Below are 22,347 nucleotides of genomic sequence, written 5' to 3' on the forward strand. Positions count from 1 at the left end.
ATTATGTTCGTTTTTGACACGCACCTCAAACCCGGAACTAATGTCAAGGGGTCAAAGAACTTGGAGACAAGCTAACAGCAGGTCCTCCTTAACGGCGGCACTTGAAGCATCAACTTGAGAGGGACCAGTGAGTCTTGTTGAACTAAGGACCGACTACACTATACTGACGCAGCTATGGTGTTGCCTCGTGAACCGAACACAGCAAAAACACTGTACTTCTCTGGGCCAATGCTTGCTTTAGCACATCATACACTGCAGGCACCACAATTTTACAACCTTGGTATTTGCTTTTGGGACAAATATACCGTGTACACTATATTTCTTTGTCATCAGGGTTTGTAGTCAGGATCACTCTCTGGGAAAGGGCGTTCTCTTTTCATATGTCTCAGGCGTAATCAGTGTCCTCTTGGTGGCCAGATGTAAGTCAGTATATAGACAAAGGGAAGGAAATGTGACGAACGATGGATGGATAGAGGTAGGCAGTCAACAGCCATCCTGTGTGGCGTATGATGGACCCATCCCCAGCCACCCCGTGTGGTGTTTGGACAACACTGTTTGGTTGGGTTTCTAAGAGGCATATTGTCACTACAGTTGTCCACAAAGGCAGTTTACCAGCAGACCTGATGGTTCCAAACTATCCTGTTCATATGCCTAAGAAGAAAGCTCTAAGGCAGTGTAAAAGAATGTTTACAATTGCCTGGCTTCAGTCTTGGGTCACTACATCTGGTTAATATGTTTTATTCAAGGCCTGATATGTACCAGTGTGGCGGCCACAACCACCTGAGTACTGAGCCAAGGCAACATAGACTGTACCCCTGACCATGTATGTCTCTCGATATTTGCTCTTCTACCTACGTCCTGAGGTGTGGCTGATGAGTAACTGTGGGTTACTATAGGTGGCTTACCATGTATGTGAAGATCATACATTTCCTTCAACCATTGTGTATACTCAGGGAGAGAGAGAGAGAGAGAGAGAGAGAGAGAGAGAGAGAGAGAGAGAGAGAGAGAGAGAGAGAGAGAGTGATGATGATGTCAAGCCAAAACAGGATCCTTCTTTAATTATCAAAAGAGTATTCAGTTATTTTTCACTGTGTTCCTACTAGCTTTGAGAGAAGAATTTATCAATCTATTTCTACAATTCGGAGACATACTCTATTTAATTTTCCGACTGTAAGGACTCCGTTTCCTGTAAGTGCTGTGTGATCATCGGCTTTCCTTCCGTTCCGTAAATCGTCAATGGTGTAGTGGTAATAGTAGCTGTATATGAATGACGGGGACCTGTGTTCGAGTCTCGAGCCGGGCAACCGGTCCACAACCAACTCTAACTATGTTAAAAGTTAAAGTATTTCAACACAGCCCCGACGTATCCCTCTGACCTATGATGAGGGAAGAATTATCCCAACATTGCAGTAATAGTGCTCTTGTGGCTATACTGAGAGAGAGAGAGAGAGAGAGAGAGAGAGAGAGAGAGAGAGAGAGAGAGAGAGAGAGAGAGAGAGAGAGAAGCTATGTTGAGAGGGGAAAAGCCATGTTGAGAAAGAAAGAACATATATACAGTGAAGGAGAGAAGAGCTGTGTTGAGGGGAACAAAACAGGTATAAAGAGAGAGGAAGAACTGCTATATTGAGAGGGAGAGACAAGCTATGTTGACCGAGGAGGAACAGCTATGTTAAGAGAGTACGTATCCTATCAGAGGAGCTGGGAGCTCTGTGCCAAGGACTGGTCAAGGATGTGGATTACTCATCAGTCTGCACGAAAGGAGACTCAGGTAAAACTCCGGTAGCCGTCAAGACTGAACTCTGACTGATACTGTACAGTTACGTCTTGATATGACCTCCCGCTGCTGCACCTCCCAACGCGCTGTGTCGGTCCAGTCTCCCCTGCAGGACACAGACGCTGTTGTTGGGGCGGCGAGTCTGTTGTGAACGGACGAAGAGGAGGGACGATGGGCGAAAACGAGGACTGGTGGACGACAGGAAGGGATTTTAGACCATAAGGAGGATCGAAGGACGAAAAGCAGAGTGACGGTCGAAAAGGAGGAAAAACGGACGAAACAGAAGGATTGACGGAGGAAAAGAGAGAAAAGGAAGGGGGGAGGAGGGGGAGGGACGACTGACGAACCACAGCTCAGTGGCCCAGACACGACAGCAAGAACAACAACAGAAACGACGACAGTCATGACAACAAAGACAACAACAAAACTGGCAAGGAAAATTTTTCATGATTAAGATTTTTACTGTTTGTTTGTTTGTAGTCCGAGGATGACTTTATGCTCTCTCTCTCTCTCTCTCTCTCTCTCTCTCTCTCTCTCTCTCTCTCTCTCTCTCTCTCAGAGGAGTAAGATAACCCCTACTCTGGGTCTGCATCATACCATTCTTTCTTAATACTAATATCGTCCACTCTCAATCTCGAAGTGGTTTTCTTAGTACTGTTGTTAGCGTGTGTGTGTGTGTGTGTGTGTGTGTGTGTGTGTGTGTGTGTCTTAAATTCCAAGGACCACCTTTAGCCACTGCGGACCACTTGGGACCATTCTAGTGACTATCAAGACCCACAATGGTTGAGGTAGCTGAGGGATAAACATGTACTCGCACCGAGTCACGTCTGAGACCTGGGAAACCTGAGGTCGGACGTGCATGGGGTCAGGCACGCTAGCCTGGTCCTGGACGTGCATGGGGTCAGGCACGCTAGCCTGGTCCTGGACGTGCATGGGGTCAGGCACGCTAGCCTGGTCCTGGACGTGCATGGGGTCAGGCACGCTAGCATGGTCCTGGACGTGCATGGGGTCAGGCACGCTAGCATGGTCCTGGACGTGCATGGGGTCAGGCACGCTAGCCTGGTCCTGGACGTGCATGGGGTCAGGCACGCTAGCCTGGTCCTGGACGTGCATGGGGTCAGGCACGCTAGCCTGGTCCTGGACGTGCATGGGGTCAGGCACGCTGGCCTGGTCCTGGACGTGCATGGGGTCAGGCACGCTAGCCTGGTCCTGGACGTGCATGGGGTCAGGCACGCTAGCCTGGTCCTGGACGTGCATGGGTTCAGGCACGCTAGCCTGGTCCTGGACGTGCATGGGGTCAGGCACGCTGGCCTGGTCCTGGACGTGCATGGGGTCAGGCACGCTAGCCTGGTCCTGGACGTGCATGGGGTCAGGCACGCTAGCATGGTCCTGGACGTGCATGGGGTCAGGCACGCTGGCCTGGTCCTGGACGTGCATGGGGTCAGGCACGCTAGCCTGGTCCTGGACGTGCATGGGGTCAGGCACGCTGGCCTGGTCCTGGACGTGCATGGGGTCAGGCACGCTAGCCTGGTCCTGGACGTGCATGGGGTCAGGCACACTGGCCTGGTCCTGGACGTGCATGGGGTCAGGCACACTGGCCTGGTCCTGGACGTGCATGGGTACGCAGGAGAAGGCACCGACGGGTCTGGTCCGTACGTGCCTTGGGCCAGGCCCTCGGGAGAGTCGTCCCATGTGGCGTGTGCTGGGGAGGTGCAGGTGTCTGTCTGGCTGACCTGATGAAGGGGTCCGATTGTGCGCCTGTCTCGTCTGGCTGTCTGGCCAAAGGCTTCTCTGTCTGTCTGTGTCTGACCAGGTGTCTTTCTGTCAGTGAAGCCAATTGTCTGTATCTATGTCACTTTGATCAAGTGTCTCTCTGCCTCTTTCTGTTCAAGAGTCTGTCTTTCTGGGAGGCCAAGATTCCCCCACCTCTCTCTCTCTCTCTCTCTCTCTCTCTCTCTCTCTCTCTCTCTCTCTCTCTCTCTCTCTCTCAGTGGATGATAGTACAAAGCTAGCGACGGTCATTACTAGTAATATTCACACTTATGTTAACAATCGTTCAAGGCCACCTGTGTGTGTGTGTGTGTGTGTGTCGACGTAAGAACACCTTCCACACAAGCGGTCAAGTGCAATCACCTCCCAGATCTGTGGTAATATCGCCTCGTGTGGGAAGCTCTGGGACGGGAGGCTCCGCCTTCCCAGGAGGTGAGGGCAAGCGCCCCGACTATGAGACCACCACCTACACACACACACACACACACACACACACACACACACAGGGTATCCAAGGTTCTCCCAATAACTGCCCCTCTGGTTGGAGGGCAGGGAGACCCGAGGCCGGCGTATAACGGGCCACCCGACTCAGTGGGCACCTCCGGTTTGCCCCAAGCTGTGACTGTGGCTGAAGCAACGTACTGTGGCTCCTGCTGTGTCTCCCAGGACCAGCAAACACCGCTGGCACAGCAGATCTTGTTCCCGGGAGCACGTTGGGGAGGCAACACATCCAGAGAAGAGCAATCCATCCTTCACTCAGTGAGTTAGGGACACAGACGAAGGCGCAACGACAGTACAGCAACATGGGATGACCCAGAGGCATGAGAATCATATCTGGAAGCCGTCAGAACAGCAGGTACAGCAGGGAAGCAAGAGCAGGTACAGCAGGGAAGCAACAGCAGGTACAGCAAGGAAGCAAGAGCAGGTACAGCATGGAAGCAAAAGCAGGAACAGCATGGAAGCAAGAACAGGTACAGCAGGGAACCAAGAGCAGGTACAGCAAGGAAGCAAGAACAGGTACAGCAAGGAAGCAAGAACAGGTACAGCAAGGAAGCAAGAGCAGGTACAGCAAGGAAGCAAGAACAGGTACAGCAAGGAACCAAGAACAGGTACAGCAAGGAAGCAAGAACAGGTACAGCAAGGGGGCAACAGCAGGAGATCTAGTAGGTAAAACAGCAACTTCCGTCAACACGGCAGACAACATACCACCGTCTCTCTACATTCCAGCGACGGGAATGTGACGTAAGATGCGACATCGTGTTTACTACGTCTTCCCTTACCTAAGCATCCTACCGAACCAGCTAGCCGGGAACCCGCCCGGCTGGAGACCCCAGCACCCAACGCCTCTTACGTCGTCAACGAGACGACCGTCTGGTATCATGTTATCAACTGGCGATGTATGTGTGATCTTGAAATATTCCTTGGCATCATTATCAATATTGTCAACACTACAGCTGAGATCATTGAAGAAATGGATGCTACAACACTACAACTATTACCAGTAGTAGTAGTAATAGTAGTAGTAGTGTTAGTAGTAATAGTAGTAGCAGTAGTAGTAGTAGTAGTAACAACAGTAGTAGTAGTATTACTAGTAATAGTAGTAGTAGTAGTAGTAGTAGCAGTAGTAGTAACAGCAGTAGTAGTAGTAGTAGTAGTAGTAGTAGTAGTAGTAGTAGTAGTAGTAGTAGTAGTAACAGCAGTAATATTAGTAGTAGTAGTAGTAGTAGTAGTAGTAACAGCAGTAGTAGTAGTAGTAGTAGTAGTAGTAGTAGTAACAGCAGTAGCAGTAGTAGTAGTAGTAGTAGTAGTAGTAGTAGTAGAGTTAGAATGAGGATAAACTAGTGGTGGACGACGCATTTCTCGTCCCATCATGTAAGGCCGTGGTGTACCACATACAAGTACGTCATTAACAGTTGGCCCACGAGTCATAGCCTGAGTCGTATGTTTACATGTGGTGGTTACGTGGTCATCACGTGACCCATGACTTCTAAATCATCTAATTATTTTCAGCATTCCTCAACGGAACACAAGAATCCACTGGAATTTGACAATACAGATTATTTAACGTAGTTACAATGGATTATGTATTCATCTTCCTGTACCCTGTCAATGATATCAGCTTTGGTCGCATCTTTATCGTTAGTGTAGATTGCCCAAGTGTAAGTGATCCATTATATCGCACCGTAGTGCGTACCGGTGTACCACAGCGTACCTTTCACTGTTACTATTAACCCGAATATCAACAATAGCTCTAAGAAATGTAACCAGTAGTAAGCGCGTAGTGCGCTTCTTAGTAAGCTACGAGCCTGGTTGCGTCATCACTACGTCATATGACTCATCAGGTCACGTGGGGTTGGCTGTCACATGTATTAACCAGTTTGGTTATTGAGTCCAGACACTATGGCGGACACAATATGTATCGCTTTACGTATATAGTCGTTCATCTATGATCTTATCACGTTCACTTAAGTCAAGAAAGTAGTTCTTATCTTACTGTTGTATGTTGATGCTGGTAATAAAATCAATACACTACAATTTATACAACAGAGGACTACCTAAATACCTGGTTAATTATGTGTGATGTTTTATTCAATAATCTTTTAATGTAAGACATGGAAAACACAGTCGTCTGCTGTGAGCGTAGTAAGGTCTGGAAGTGAGCATAACCAACACGTGTTGCGCGTTGGCAACACATGACGCAACCACACCTCCCCCCCCCCCACCTCCCCCACCCCACACAAACCAGGGGCCCACGACACGACCCCCCCTATGACGTCTCCCAGCCCCGACGCGGATCAGCCCCACATTCTCCTACATTATTCGATACTTGTCAGTCTTCACTAGACACAGGGGATGATGGGCTCATGGAGGCTCCGAGTGAGTCGGTTCTCAAAGTCTTTCATGGATGAGGTTGAACAGGACATCTTAAGTGGGAGACGCGACCAATTGTCGTACCACATGAATCCAGGCACATGAATGGGTGACTCATCCCGTGACGTCATACACGGCGCCTGGTCGACTGGTCGATGCTAGATGCTTCCAGATCTCCGTCTCTACCGCACACTCAAACATCATCACGTGATTCCTACCGTATGTAAACAATTCTTGTATTGATATAAAGATCAACATAAAGTTTACAGAGAAACAGGCAATGTCTTTTTTTTTTTTTCCAAATGGTCAAACCCGTCTCTGGTATACTGGATTTGTACCATCACAATGCTATACTTCATGTAGATCTCCTCGAGTTCCAGCAGGGTCGAACGAGTGTACTCTGGTACGGCACATAATAATTCTAGTCGGCTGTTTCCGGTACCAGGCCAGAGACAATGTCGCACAGCGTTCACTGTTTCCGCCGTCCCCAGCGATGACCACCTTCGTAATGGTCGTCATTCTGACCTTCACACCTGCTAAGACTCGACTCTTGAAGGTGGAGGTCATTGCAAGGAGGAGACATAATAAGGAGGAAAAAATCCTCACCTGACTCCTTTCTCAGTCCCTACTTTCCAAAGTAATAATACAAGGATTTCAAACACCTTCTTACTCCCCCTCTTGCCTTGTGCATCAGACCAGTGGGCAGTTTCTTTCTATACAGTCCCCTAAGCATATAATAATGATGATGATAATAATAATAATAATAATAATAATAATAATAATAATAATAATAATAATAATATTAATAACAATACTGACAATAAGAAATAATGTACTTAATGAACTGCAACTATGAATATGTACATATGCATACATGTATATGTCTGTGTATGTGTATATATATATGTATATTGGAAAGGATCACAATTTTGCGCGTGATCAAGACATTCCTATGAGTCCACGGGGAAACTGAAACAAGTGCACTTTCGTGTAATAATCACATCATCAGGGGAGAGACAAGAGATAAATATAACAGTCAGTTGATATACATCGAAGAGACGAAGCTAGGACGCAATTGGTAAACAAGTTTAAGCGTATTTTCCTCCTTCTTCTCACTTCTCTTTGTTTCCTCATTTATTGCAAGATGTTATTCTCTTCTCCATTACAGTGACTACTACTTTGCTTGTCTTACGTCACCTTCACACCATCTTCCTCCTTCTCACGTGAGTCTGAGAGTTTGCATTATCACCATGACTCTCCCAGAACACCCAGACAAGCCCTCAACTTCATCTCAGACAGCATTAAGCATAGGAATCATGCATACAATATTGTCTTTACGATAGTAACCACCTGTGCTCTGGCGCTACGACACAGCACGACCACTTGTGCTCTGGCGCTACGACACAGCACGACCACCTGTGCTCTGACGTTACGACACAGTACGACCACTTGTCACACGTATTATCAAATGTTCATCATTTTCATATTTCCCTGTTAGCCAAGAACAGCGTTATATGTAAACATCAGAGGAAATAATGTTCAAAATAACAATTGTGTCTGGTATGGAGAACAGGTAATGTGTCTTGGATGGAGAACAGGTAATAATCTAAAGTTTGGCTAAACTTGCGATTATGAAGGAATCTTAGACTATGCTCTGGAGACGTCTCTAGTTACCTGGCTGCTTGATGAAGAACGTCTTTATTTCTAAGGAAAAACATCTTTATTTCTACGTGAAGAACATTTTTAGTTTAATGTGAGGAACATCTCCATTTTAGTGACGAGTATCCTGAGTTCTGAGCGAAGAACATCTTTTTTTCAGGATAGAGAATATTTCTGGCTGAAGTACAAACTTGATAATAGATGAAGAACATCGTTACATGAAGAACTCTTCCCTGTGCGAGACTCGCCAGGGGTGATAACAGTGCACAGAAAACATTCACACATACACGAGTCATCATCTCTGTATGTAAATACATACAAATGCACACGAGTATAACACTTCTTGGCGCTGCAGACGCCCTTCTCTCTGATACTAACATATGTCTATCACATATGAACCTCATGACAGTAATGTAACACATTAACTTCTCTCCTTCAGTAAGTACGAAAAGCCTTAACGTTATATCTAACTAATATTCTGAACTTTATCGCCAGTTCGTCTGGCTGCCTTATTTGCATACAACCTTTGATCATGACACAAACACCCTCGTACAGTGAACGCCGCGTGGACCCACACGAACTACCACACCTCTAACGTGTTCCTTGTCATTTCGTTTCACACAATAAGTCGATTCGTCAAGCATAACTATGGCCATCACCACCCACCTCAACCAGCAAATCTTCTCCAAAGATTACAACCACAACAAGACTCTCCCACAAATTTCTTTCCTAGAAAAATAATAAATCATGAAGGTCCATCTTTTTTTCCCTACAACGATCGGCTGATAAAACTAAGGCACAGGTGATTATACAAGGCAGTAACCTCACCTGGGAAGAAAAGATAACCTTTGCATACATACCTACTGGGTCCTGGCAATGATAAGGCGTTATCTATGGTTATACTGGCAACTTCCAGGGGTTTAGATGGTATTATGGTAACACTGATGGAGTGAGAGACATGAGGACACATGGTAACAGTGAAACAGTTAAACCCACAAACCATGAAACGGCTTAAACTAAAACTATCATTAGATCAACCCATCTAAAACATTTTGGGGCGTCTATACGTCTGACAGTTTGTCTGTTCCTTTTCCATGTCTTACAAGATTCCAAACTTTATGATAATTGACTGTCAAACCAGAAGGTTTAAGATTACCTCACAAACCGTCTTATACCATCACAACGGCGCATGAACGGGTTCAAATGATACGAAACGAATACAAAAAATATAAACAGCAACTGGGTCCTTTCGAGGCTGTTTGTGTCCATGGAAGATGACAGAAACATCGAGCTCAGTGTGGGCGAAGGTAGAGAAATCTAATCAGTGGCAAGAAACCCGAGTGATGAGACCAGAAACCACTGGCATGAACCTCCGGTGATGTGAACACAGGAACGAGGAACAAGGGACAAGATGCGAGAACGCCAAACTTCCCACGTGTGTCAATCTGGTATCATCATATAGCGAGGGGTGTGGTGAGGTGTGATGTGATGTGGTGTGGTGTGGTGTGGTGAGGAGAGGAGAGGAGAGGTGAGGTGAGGTGACGTGAGGTGACGTGAGGTGAGGTGAGGTGTGGTGTGGTGTGGTGAGGCGTGGTGGGTAGTAGATTGAGTTATCTACCCAACGATACACACTGATACTACTATATATCATCGATGAAGGTATACCATCTCATATAGAAGAAAACCTATATGATGTACATTTATATTCCTGGCTGAATCTATATGGAATCTGGCCTGGTATGACCTCACAATCAAAGGTATTGGGGGTGCTACCGAACTCCTCCTGCTTGTGGTTACATCACCAGCAAGGTTGTGCCATCATCAGCTGACGAGGAAGAGTATAGTGTCATCGAGGAACTTTTCCCGGCACAGGCGTGTGTCAGTTCCCTGAGGGAGCAACAGAAAAAGAGAACTTGAGCTTAAGTTATCAACTAATTCCAGAGGTGCGTGGTATACCGCGTTGTAACCTGGGCAGTATATACTGTGTGGTGTACCTCATCATACCTCATCATACAACTGGATGTAATCTATTCTTTTCATTATCTTCTGCCGTTTCACGCAGGTGAAAGACAGCCTCATTTGCTCACACCAACTCCCTAGCTCTCATGTACACAACACCGAAACCATAGCCTCCTGTCAATGGCCATGCTCTACACACCAATGCCTTGGTTTCTCTTGACTTCTTCCTTGTTCAGCCTAAGGACAGCACGTCGCCCCCATATACCACATCGTTCCACTTTGCCCTATCATATAATTCATGTAGGTATTACTGAATTAAGAAAAAAATATATAAACAGCCAATAAACCAACATGGCCCGGTAGAATCGTATGACCTAAGAAACCGCCTCAAGTCTTCCTTCTTTCCACAATCAGGAAACAAGTGAACAGCTTCTCATTTCCATGTTTCACTTCATTCTAGGAAGTCAAGGCCAGGAATCATAGACATCAAGGAGTGAGTTCCTATATGACATCATGGTAGAACAGACTGAACGTGACCGCCAGTCTGTTAAATGTCGCGGGTGTGTGTGACTGTTGGAGTGTCTCTGTCTGTACGTCTGTGTGTAGGTGGTGGCCAGGTTTCGTTGTGTATGTTGGACAGATTGAATGATTCTTTTTTTTATTAATAATCATGCATCTCTCTCTCTCTCTCTCTCTCTCTCTCTCTCTCTCTCTCTCTCTCTCTCTCTCTCTCTCTCTCTCTCTCTCTCTCGCCATTGTTCACACGACCTTGCAGTAGAGGTGTTGCCATACCAAATTTTGCCATGTTCAGCACAGTGCCAAGACTCTACTCAACATATGTTCTCGACAATCTCATATATCATCGACAGAGAGAAAAATATAAGTGAAAAGTAATTAAAAGATTTATTAAGAATCAAATTACATGAATTTCTGTTTCTGATTTAGTTATTTAAATCATGAAGGAAAATCTATATGTCAGTAAAAATCATAGAAAGCAATGAATCGCTCTTCTGATTACTGTAATCCCACTTCTCGTGAGGAATTATACTATCCTCAACTATCCACAGTGGAGGATTCTATCTTCAACTATCCTAAGTGGATGGTTCAATCCTCAACTCCAGTAAGTGGATAAGTGTTTCTGTGGAGTTCCTTTATCTAAAAGTGTGTTTTGTTTGCGAGTTTAAATGCATGACAGGGAAAGTGTGTGTGTGTGTGTGTGTGTGTGTGTGTGTGTGTGTGTGTGTGTGTGTGTGTGTGTGAAGAGAAGGCCAGGTTATAGAGAGTGAGCTTCAGGGAATCATAAAAGAAATTTCGTATATGTGTGTTCGAAAGTGTCACCGTCAGTAAATGGTTTCGATCCCTAACTCAACTGACTGACTGAACCCTTTAGCTACTGTGCCATCGTGTTTATTTAACCAACCATGACTAACATTACTATCATCATATCTTATCTTTAACATTGCTCATATTACTTACTAATCTGAAATTCGCTTCGTTATAATAATCAAAATTTTATAAATACTGCTGTTGCTCATACTGATACAGATAACACTTATCATAATGATCATGATGATAATACTCATCATAATAATCATGATGATAATATTCTCATGATAATCATGATGATAATATTCATCATAATAATCATGATGATAATATTCATTATAATAATCATGATGATAATATTCATCATAATAATCATGATGATAATATTCATCATAATAATCATGATGATAATATTCATCATAATAATCATGATGATAATATTCATCATAATAATCATGATGATAATATTCTCATGATAATCATGATGATAATATTCATCATAATAATCATGATGATAATATTCATCATAATAATCATGATGATGATATTCATCATAATAATCATGATGATAATATTCATCATAATAATCATGATGATAATATTCATCATAATAATCATGATGATAATATTCATCATAATAATCATGATGATAATATTCTCATGATAATCATGATGATAATATTCATTATAATAATCATGATGATAATATTCATCATAATAATCATGATGATAATATTCATCATAATAATCATGATGATAATATTCATCATAATAATCATGATGATAATATTCATCATAATAATCATGATGATAATATTCATCATAATAATCATGATGATAATATTCTCATGATAATCATGATGATAATATTCATTATAATAATCATGATGATAATATTCATCATAATAATCATGATGATAATATTCATCATAATAATCATGATGATAATATTCATTATAATAATCATGATAATCAATATGATGCGATGATCAGCTCCATCTGTAGGACTGGAACTCATGTGAAAAACATCAATTATTATCGTTTTCGAGACACGGATCCTGGAAGGTCATCGCGGAGCACTGGGGCACAGTGTACCTCTATGTACGTACGTGGGTCGTACCCCTGTACCCGGGAGACAGGAAGAGGTCTGCTTGTGCGTCATTACATAAAACACAAAAGATAATCCACGACTCATAAAAAGGAGTCGAGCGACTAGCACTTCTGACGAAGAAGGACAGTAACCTTCAGATGTGTCCCACGTGAGGGAATACATACAACACACGAGCTACAGTAGGAAACACACAAGCATAAACCTTCAGACCATGTTATGGTGAGTGGCTTCCGACCAGACACCATACATCATGTAAGTGACACACTGGAGGTAATGCTCGTGTTACACTTGTGTGATGTAAGTATAAACATAATAGTTAAAGTCATCATCAGTGAAGAATGAGGAGTCTTGACCTAACAATCTTCAAACGTCATGACAAGCAGATGACATTGTCTGCATGTCATTTACATATACATGTGTTGTATGTACACCTAAGAAGTTCCAACAGAGAGAACCATCCCATGTAAGTTATGATATAGAAGACATTATAAACAAACTATGTATACGTTATAAACAGACTATGTATACGTTATAAAAAGAATGTGTAAACGTCCCTTTAGATAATTACAGAGATAATATTGGAAACAAAAAAGGTAAAGATTAGCAATATGTTACATACCTACAATCATACCCTCTTCTATAAGCTGTTTGAGAATTATAAATGATTGGAGGAAATCACAGATACCCGCACATACATGCAATCCTATATGCCTTCATAGCTCAGTGGCTAGAGCGCTGGTCTAGTAAACCAGAGGTCGGGAGTTCGATCCTCCCTGAAGGCAACCAGGTAATATTTTCACAGGTAGTAACAGACAGGCAACCACCGACCACAGACAGGCAACCACCGACCACAGACAGACAACCACCGACCACAGACAGGCAACCACCGACCACAGACAGGCAACCACCGACCACAGACAGGCAACCACCGACCACAGACAGGCAACCACCGACCACAGACAGGCAACCACTGACCACAGACAGGCAACCACTGACCACGGGATGATTAACGACGGTGGTATAAGAAGCCAGCACGACAGTGGCTGCCTAGTTTCCCTCCCCAGCCCAGGCGGCGGTCTGTTCTTTCTGCCTCACATAGACGTGAACTTCCGGAATTCAGTCCACAAAACACACACCCTCCTCGCCTCACACAACCACTGCACAACATGTAACTCACACGACTTTTTATTCTACTTTCTTCCATTTTTCAGCGGTAAGCGCTACGCGCTTATCCTACAGACTGTGGCAAAATCTCGTCATAGGTAAAGAAAGGTCAACAGATGGGGCAACGAGTGTTGAACTTTCTTCCTGTAATGTTCAAACAGGAGTATCTACTGATTGGGCCAATCATTATACACACGACGATGGGACGGTAAGAACTGATTGGGTAATCACAGTCATGCGTGCCATAAGAGTCCCCAGAAGGTCTTGCATGACGTGGACAGACTCGGAGTTACTGTTCCTCTACTGTCAATGATCTAGGTCACTGTCAGAGTCAGAGGTCACTGTCCTGTCACTGCCAGTACTTCGGGTCATTGCCCCTGTCACTGACAGGACTTCGGATCGCTCCTTATGTCACTGTCAGAGCCTCGAGTCACTGTCCCGTTACTGTCAGAGCCTTGGATTATCGTCCCGTCACTGTCAGAGTCCTGGCTGATCACACACCTGATACGTCACGCACACACTCCTAGTCGGGACGCCCGCACTCTACCTCTTAACGCAGCCCTGGTCACTCACGTTCCCCTCTCTGTCCTACAGTGGAGACGTGTGGGATACTGCATCCTGTAGGATGTCCTCAGATCCCAGGTGGGCATCTGGCCTACCCCGTCATCAACATACTCAAGGGGGAACTGTCGCATCAATTATTTTCTCACCTGGGACAAGGTAGGGACTCACGGGACGTCCCGAGAGTGGACGGGATCCAACAGGATGAGGGAAGTGGGTGCCATGAGCAGCTAAAAAGCTGTCAAGGATCATATGACAAAGCTGATGTAACACTACAGACCTGACAAGGAGGTGTAACATTCAGTGAATTCATTTGTCGTTTACCACCCAGCTGTTACATGTTCGAGTCAGTATCAATTCAAGAAAAATTAGGTTCACTAGTTCATCCGATCCACCCAGAACATTACTTACATTTATTCGTACACGAATGCATCACGAAGGAACGGTAATATGAAGAAAACTTAGACCTTTAACTTACAAGTGATGACTGTGTCTTTTCTCTTTCTTTTTTTTCACTAGCAAGACCCAGATCATGTCTACCGGGGCTTATATCAGAAAGCAGTATTTATCTATCTATCTTTCTTAACGCTATGGTCAAGTATATCTATTGATCTATCTATCTACCTTAACTGACTATCTCTTGATCTATCTATCTACCTCGCTTGACTACCTACTGGTCCACGTGTCTGCCTTACTTGACAATCTAGTGGTTCCTGCTCCTGACCGTGACGCATTCACAGGCCGCCCAGGGTCCACAGTCAACCCAGCTGTTCATCCACCCTAGGGCTTGGTCGATAAAATAGGTACCTGGCTCAGGCTTGGGAGTATATATATATATATATATATATATATATATATATATATATATATATATATATATCGTTAATGCGCTGCCTGTGCCGTCTCAGTTAACATATAAAGTAATCTACTACCCGCACTTGACTGACTAATGACTTATCTATCGCCTTCACTTTAAAATCTACTCTTTGACCTTGGATCACCTGACATGACCACACCTGCAGCACACCCCCTGGTACTACCATTCTACCACTTGACCATGACGATACGACCCTTTAGCACGATGGTACGTTCCTTGAGTACGTCTTGACGACCCTTGAGCACAGCGGAACGACCCTTTACTATGAGGGTACGTGGGTCAGATCCTTTCGTAATATACTGTCAAGAGTCTGTCCCTAACAAGGGAAAGTGTCATTGAAATACGATTCTTGGAAAGTAATTTCTTTCATAAGAACATCCTTCACACCAGAGGCCTTTCTCATGTCACTTTCTTCGAAACATTTCACACTTTACAAATGTCATTAGCAATATTCAGGGCACTAGTTAGAAATGCTCATGGTACACGTTGCCTCACACGTAACTCCCACGAGTTACGTTTTTCTCTAGGAATTGTTACATAGTTTTTGACATAAAACTTCATACAGAGCAGGGGTTTAGGAGGCACACCAAAAACATTCCAGGGTCTTTAACGAAAAGAAAAAGTTCAAAAGACACCATTACAAGGAAAAAAATAAGTATTTGCGAAATAATTTTACGATAAACATGGTAGAAAACGTTTGCCAGGTACGTTCACTCACAAGGAACGTTCAAGAGAGACCTCCTCACTGTGTTCACAATGCGTTTTTTTGTTTATTTTTTTTTTTGAAGGAAATTAAATATGATGGTGAGAGCAGGTTCTGTGGTGGGCTTGGCTCAGAACGAGGCACCGGGTCAGTCCTGGGGAAGTGGAATATTACTGCTCACGTCAGAGCGGGTCCACCTCACACCAAGCAACCAGTCCCGAAGTGAGTCGCAATGAGGACGAAAGATGCGGGCCTGGCTGACTGACTGGCTTGTTGGTTGTTTGGCTGGTTGGTTGACAGGCTAGTACTCTGTCTGGTCGAAAAAGATGGTGATGAATTTCACTCATGTCTGATGAGATGGTAGATTTATACTGTAAGTGAAGGGAGTTCTACACTCGTGGGGCCCCATCTCTTGTACTACATTGGAGTGGGAGTTCATTGCTCCACGGACTCCATCTCTTGAACAGTCTCTACCATCATACAACTTCTTAAACTCACACATGTGTACATTTACTATTTCCCCCATTCGCTGGATCGTCTTCATCCACCACTCTATAACTATAAACATAATTCTTGATGTCTTTCTCAATAGGTTTCTTGTCTAAATAATCTCAAGTTATTTCCTCTGGTTGTTCTATCACTATGTTTTTCGAAGAACGGTTTACAGTCTACGTCAGCACATATGAAGAATATTGCATATTATTACTGTCAAACATCATCAGGTCCAGTCTTCAACTTCCCCCCCCTCTCTCTCTCTCTCTCTCTCTCTCTCTCTCTCTCTCTCTCTCTCTCTCACACACACACACACACAGGTCCGGGTATCATCAGCACTTACATACTAACACTTGGAACTTCCCAGGGTCGCCCTCGGTGACCCTGGGTGTAGGACCTTGGTGGTGGTGGTGGTGGTGGGTCCAAGGGCGAGCCCGAAGGTCATGACATCCCTGTTTGAGATGGCTGTTCCCTCGTGTTGTCCCTGGCTCCTGACGTGACCACCTCTGGTACTGAAGTCTTGCCTCTCTCCAGTTCAGATCCCGTGGATGAGACACACTGACGTCATCAGCCGTTGTACCGTATATCTGTATGTTTCCTCGTGTCAAGTGACGCGTATGTCTGTGTACCTCAAGTAAGGAGGCTACAGCGGTCATACAGTGTGAAGTGTGAGTACAACGTATGTTATCAGTATCATCTTCAACATTTCCTTATTCAGATACTTGAATGTAAGCCTGACAATCAAAAGATATAGTTTGCCTTCCTTACAACGTATACAACATAACAACACCCTGCTCCACCCGAACACTATTTCGATTTTTACGATAACAAACTCCGCACAAGGACAACCTCTGTTCACATCCTGCAGTTCACATCCTACTGTGTTGTAGTTAAAGTCAGTTTTGGCTTCGCTGTTCCTCATTACCATCTGCTTACACTGGTCTTCGATCACGTTCTTCAACTATGCATCTGGTTAATGATGGCGTCTGTCCAGATTGTCTCACACCCTAAGGGTAAGTGACGTCCCTCATGACATTCTCACCCAACAACAAAACCGATGACTTTCATAAACAAGTTGTATCCATTCAGTTGCAACAACGGCCGTGCTGGGGCTCAGCTCCGCGGGGAACCATCATAAAGGTCTAATCACCTCGTTACGATACCTCTGACATACGTCCCCTGAAATATTTTTATGAGTTATCATATAACCCTTACATTCCATTCTCTCCTTCCACATCTCCTCATATATATATATATATATATATATATATATATATATATATATATATATATATATATATATATATATATATATTCTTTTTCTTTCTTTTAAACTATTCGCCATTTCCCGCGTTAGCGAGGTAGCGTTAAGAACAGAGAACTGGGCCTTTTTTGGAATATCCTCACCTGGCCCCCCTCTGTTCCTTCTTTTGGAAAATTAGAAAAAAAACGAGAGGGGAGGATTTCCAGCCACCCGCTCCCTCCCCTTTTAGTCGCCTTCTACGACACGCAGGGAATACGTGGGAAGTATTCTTAATCAAATATTTTGATATTTATATAAATATATATATGGAAATAAATCTGTCATTGTTGCGTACTGCGGGTTGTCCAGGCGTAGCGCCTGTGTCGTAAGAGCCGCCACACGTCTTCAAGAATTATGCTTTTAATAACAGGAGAGCCCGGGTTACGGCGGGGGGGGGGGGGGGGGGGGATATCCGTGGTGAGGTCACGCTTCCTACACGTGCGACAGCCAGGCGCTCCACAACATGAATAATGACCAACAAATTGGAAGTGGTTTATATCATTTAATTAGGGCAATCGTGGCTCTCTCTCTCTCTCTCTCTCTCTCTCTCTCTCTCTCCTCTCTCTCTCTCTCTCTCATCATCCAGGTTCCTGTATGCCATGTAGGAACATTTCACGTCAACTTGCCATTGTTTCCATACTTATTTTCCATACTAGTTTCCCGAATATGAAGGATCCAGTTCCAGGAATAACTCTTAACTGCTTGAGTTGGATCACGCCCGTCTGGGATGTCCCGGGCTGTGGGTTGGGACACCTACACCAGCAGGGCAGGTCTGGCCGGCGTCTGGCCTGGGGCACCCCAAGATTTGCCCTCGTTCCTCCCCTCCCCTTCCCCCACGAGTTATATCCTAGTCTTGCCCCCGCCCCCCCTTTCCTTCCTCCACATCAAATGTCTGAAGTATTCCTCACTGTGCAACACGTTAGGAGAAATTCTCATTCCCTAACGAACCGACTTCCTAAAAAGTCTCGCTCATCGTAAACACGTACATTCCATGACCCTCAGAAATGTCACACACACTCGACGTTTCCTGTTCTCGTAACTTTCTTCCGTTTACTAAAATATTTACGTCTCTAGTCATTCGTCTTGTCATCTTCTCATCACTGTATCCTGTCTTCCTGGGACGATCATCTCTGTACAGTCTTATGTATTCTAGTTTCAAAGTAACGCCTCGTAATGTGATCTGTGTCTACAGTCCAGTTTACATCACTGGCGTCCTCAGGAAACTCATCAATATCTGTTAATATCAAGTTGGGTATGACCACCAGGTCATTGGTATAATGTTGGAGTCGTTTTTAAAACCTCACAGAAATCACAAGCGACTCCTCCTGTGGTTATGGTACTAAATATAATACACTGTTACCTCATGATGGCACTTGAAATATTTGATGTAAAAAGCAAGTTTTTCCCAAAACCGATTCACCTATCCCCTTCGTGGTCAACGGTCAGAGGTCGTTTGCATTCAGTAACTCAAGACCTTGTTTGTGCTGACCTTTCACATCAACGATAATCAATGATCTTTTTTTACGGAACAATATCTATGGTTCTGAATGGGTACGTTACATCTACCGTCACTCAGATGGAGACAATCAAACTCTTCCGTGACGATGAAATCAGCCAGTTAGGGTCCACTGTGTTGTTCTTGGTGCTTTAACAGTATATCTGCCTCGACATAAGTTATTATAGATAATATTATCATGCTGGAGATAGGTGTGTGGCTCGTGACGTCACTGGGAACCCCCTTCCTTGTGAATCGCAGTCACGTTCGCTATTTTTAGCACGAATAAGATGTGGTTTTCAAGGACTTTGTAACAGAGATGTGTGTCATTAATACAAGTAGCGGTACAGCATCATCGTAGTGTGCAGGAGCTTGTATGAGTTTCTGATACACTTTCTGATGATGTTCTCTCACACACTGACAGCATGACCAGGTCTCAAACTACCGGAAACATAGATCACTTCAGACTTCAGTTAACTTTTAATACATCGATTGTTTCATTTGCGTTCGTTGAGACGGCACGTGCAACTAAATGTCCCAGTCAAGGCCATCTTCTTTGATATATATAAACCATGGAAAGTTCTGTGGGGCCTGCATGTGGAAAGGGAGCTGTGGTTTCGGTGCATTATTACATGACAGCTAGAAAATGGATATGAGCGGCTGTGGCCTTTCTTCGTCTGTTCCTGGCGCTACTTCGCTAACACGGGAAACAGCGGTTAAGTATGAAAGTAAAAAGAAATGAATAATAATGATATCAATAATGATAATAATGAAGACAAATAGGTCATGATGCATTTTAATTATTTAATGCACTTCTAAAATGTTTTTACGACGGAACTGTATCAACAACAATCAGGGGGCAACAGGTTGTTTGCTACCGTGTTGCTTCCTGCATAAACAACTTATTTTCATCCCTCAAACAACCAGGGAAACAAATACATGTAAGGTTGGGTCGCATCAAATATGGTGTGGTAAAGTCAGGCCAGCAGCATTGCCAAGTTGGTGTGACATTCAGAGCAGTGTCGTCAACGTCTGAGCAGACTGGCCGCTCTCAGCATACCTCATAAATCACTCATCCTTCCTGCTGTCTGGTGTGAGGTTCAGTGGGGACCTCATGCCAGTAGAAGGAGCGGGGGAAGCGACGGAGGATTGATCCGGTGTGGGGACGGGGGTGGTAAATCAACCACAGAGACGTTCGCTTACGTGACAAGCAATGCACCTCACCCCCCCCCCCCCCCCCCACACACACACACACAGTGTATATATATATATATATATATATATATATATATATATATATATATATATATATATATATATTTGATACTCAACATGAACATAAAAATATACTGAGGTTTTCAAGAGTTTCTTCTTTCACAACAAATAAGTTAATAAATAAAGAGGCATTTTTCAGGCCAAAGTGGTTTCGCTTCTACACTGGAACATAACATGATGAGAGACTTTAAGTAATAATGTAACATACACTAAAATGCTTACAACCAACATACAAACAATAATGTGAAAAAAAAATCAATGAAATTCTACGTGACATTTGATCATTTCAGTCTCAAGTTATAGCACTTAATGGACGTGAACAAACTTTCGACCTCAAGATGTTATTCTTCATAATCAACATGACCTACTCTGACATTCTGAGGCAAAACTAATTTGAAGAAAAATTTCTGAAAATTCATTTAATCTTTCACGGGATTTTTCAGAACAAAAATTTGAGTATAACATACAAAATCCTTCTGTATTATAAACATAATGAAATTCTCCTGTGTTAAGCTGAGGATGAACGTACGTTGTCAACCTCTTCTATAGTGAGACGCATATGGAAAAGTGGGCCACCTGGGATAGGGAAGAGCGGGATAATGGAACAGAAGAGGAAAGGTCGCTGGAACAGAGCAGAGTGGGTGGGGGGGGGGGGGTTACAGAAGGACGGTGGGGGTGAGAGGTCATCGGGAGGCGAGGCAGAAGAAAATAAATGTTAAGAGGTCAATATTTGGTTCAGAAAATCACAAGGAGAATAACTCAGACTTCAGAATATTTCAGAAACACCGGAGTTCTGAATACTACAGGACAACTGGAGGGTACAGAACATTACATGAAAACTGAAAGACTAATTACACCACAAGAACACTTTTGAGATTCAGAATATTACAGAAACAAGACTCTCTGAATATTCAAGAATACGAATTACTGGAATACCCAGGAATACAGCGAACAAGAGAATCATACGACATGAAAAGACACGAAATAATGATAGCATATGTCAACACGATCAAGACTGATCACGAGACACAAATGAACATTGGCATCACGAGATGTACCGAGACTGGCGAGTGACGGACAGATCAGCAGCGTTAATTCCTCCCACCACACCAGTACTCGATCAAGTGGACCAACAACTTTCTATCCTGAATAACGGGACGATAAAGTTAGCAGGGCATCACGAACCTTACTGAGAGAGAGAGAGAGAGAGAGAGAGAGAGAGAGAGAGAGAGAGAGAGAGAGAGAGAGAGAGAGAGAGAGAGATCCCAGTTCCTGTGCTGGGTCGCCAGTCGGCCTTCCAGGAGGCAACGGCTGGAAATGACTGTTGAAGACAACGGTATATCAACAGGCGTGGCGGCTCAGTCCTGACCTTCATGAACTGTTTATATACGGATTGTTGTGGTTACTGTGACCGAGAACTGTGACCTGTAGACCACTCAGGGAACGAGGAGTTTTCTTAACGAGTGGTTGGGAAAGATGTCGTTCATCTAATGTGGTTGGTTCATGGATACTATATCTCAAGTTGACCTCAGAGTGACCTCAAAGTTCGACTATTCCACAATAACATCAGGAATAGTCGACCTTATTTCATCACAAAGTCATATGAAAAGTCTGGTTTACGATCATCGGTAGAGAGAATATGTTGTCCCACAGCAATCGTTCCTCTTGGTTAGGTCACTAAGACTTCGACTCTATAATCATGTATGGCTCTTTCTCATCCCAAGCAAATGAATTGCTGGCATACAGTCTTCCACACTCACACTCCCTCCCTCACATGTCATACTCAATAACATGTAACTCATACGATTCTTTACTCTTACATCTTCCCTCCCCCCCCAAATCTACGCCACAGAGACAGCTTGCACAGCATTCAAGCAATGTTCCTCCGAAGTCGAGTTGGAATAGTGTTACCGGTCGAGGAACGCTGGCTGGTTCCGGGGGACCTCGTGTGTGTGATGACCTTCACCTCTCCTAACACTGATGCTGGACGTGGCTCTTTCTCTGTCC

The 22,347-nt window shown here is 44.1% G+C and overlaps 1 protein-coding gene and 1 non-coding gene across 6 annotated transcripts in view; one reads left to right on the plus strand and one right to left on the minus strand.

Moving 5' to 3' along the window:
- The window catches only part of Tango4 (transport and golgi organization 4), a 320,102-nt gene that overhangs the window by 31,280 nt on the left and 266,475 nt on the right, over positions 1–22,347 (minus strand). The gene's annotated exons all lie outside the window — the stretch shown is intronic.
- TRNAT-AGU (transfer RNA threonine (anticodon AGU)) lies at positions 13,180–13,252 on the plus strand. The gene has a single exon. It is a non-coding gene; the product is annotated as a tRNA-Thr (tRNA).

This window comes from Panulirus ornatus, chromosome 46, assembly GCF_036320965.1.
Source record: "Panulirus ornatus isolate Po-2019 chromosome 46, ASM3632096v1, whole genome shotgun sequence".
Classification (NCBI taxonomy): domain Eukaryota; kingdom Metazoa; phylum Arthropoda; class Malacostraca; order Decapoda; family Palinuridae; genus Panulirus; species Panulirus ornatus.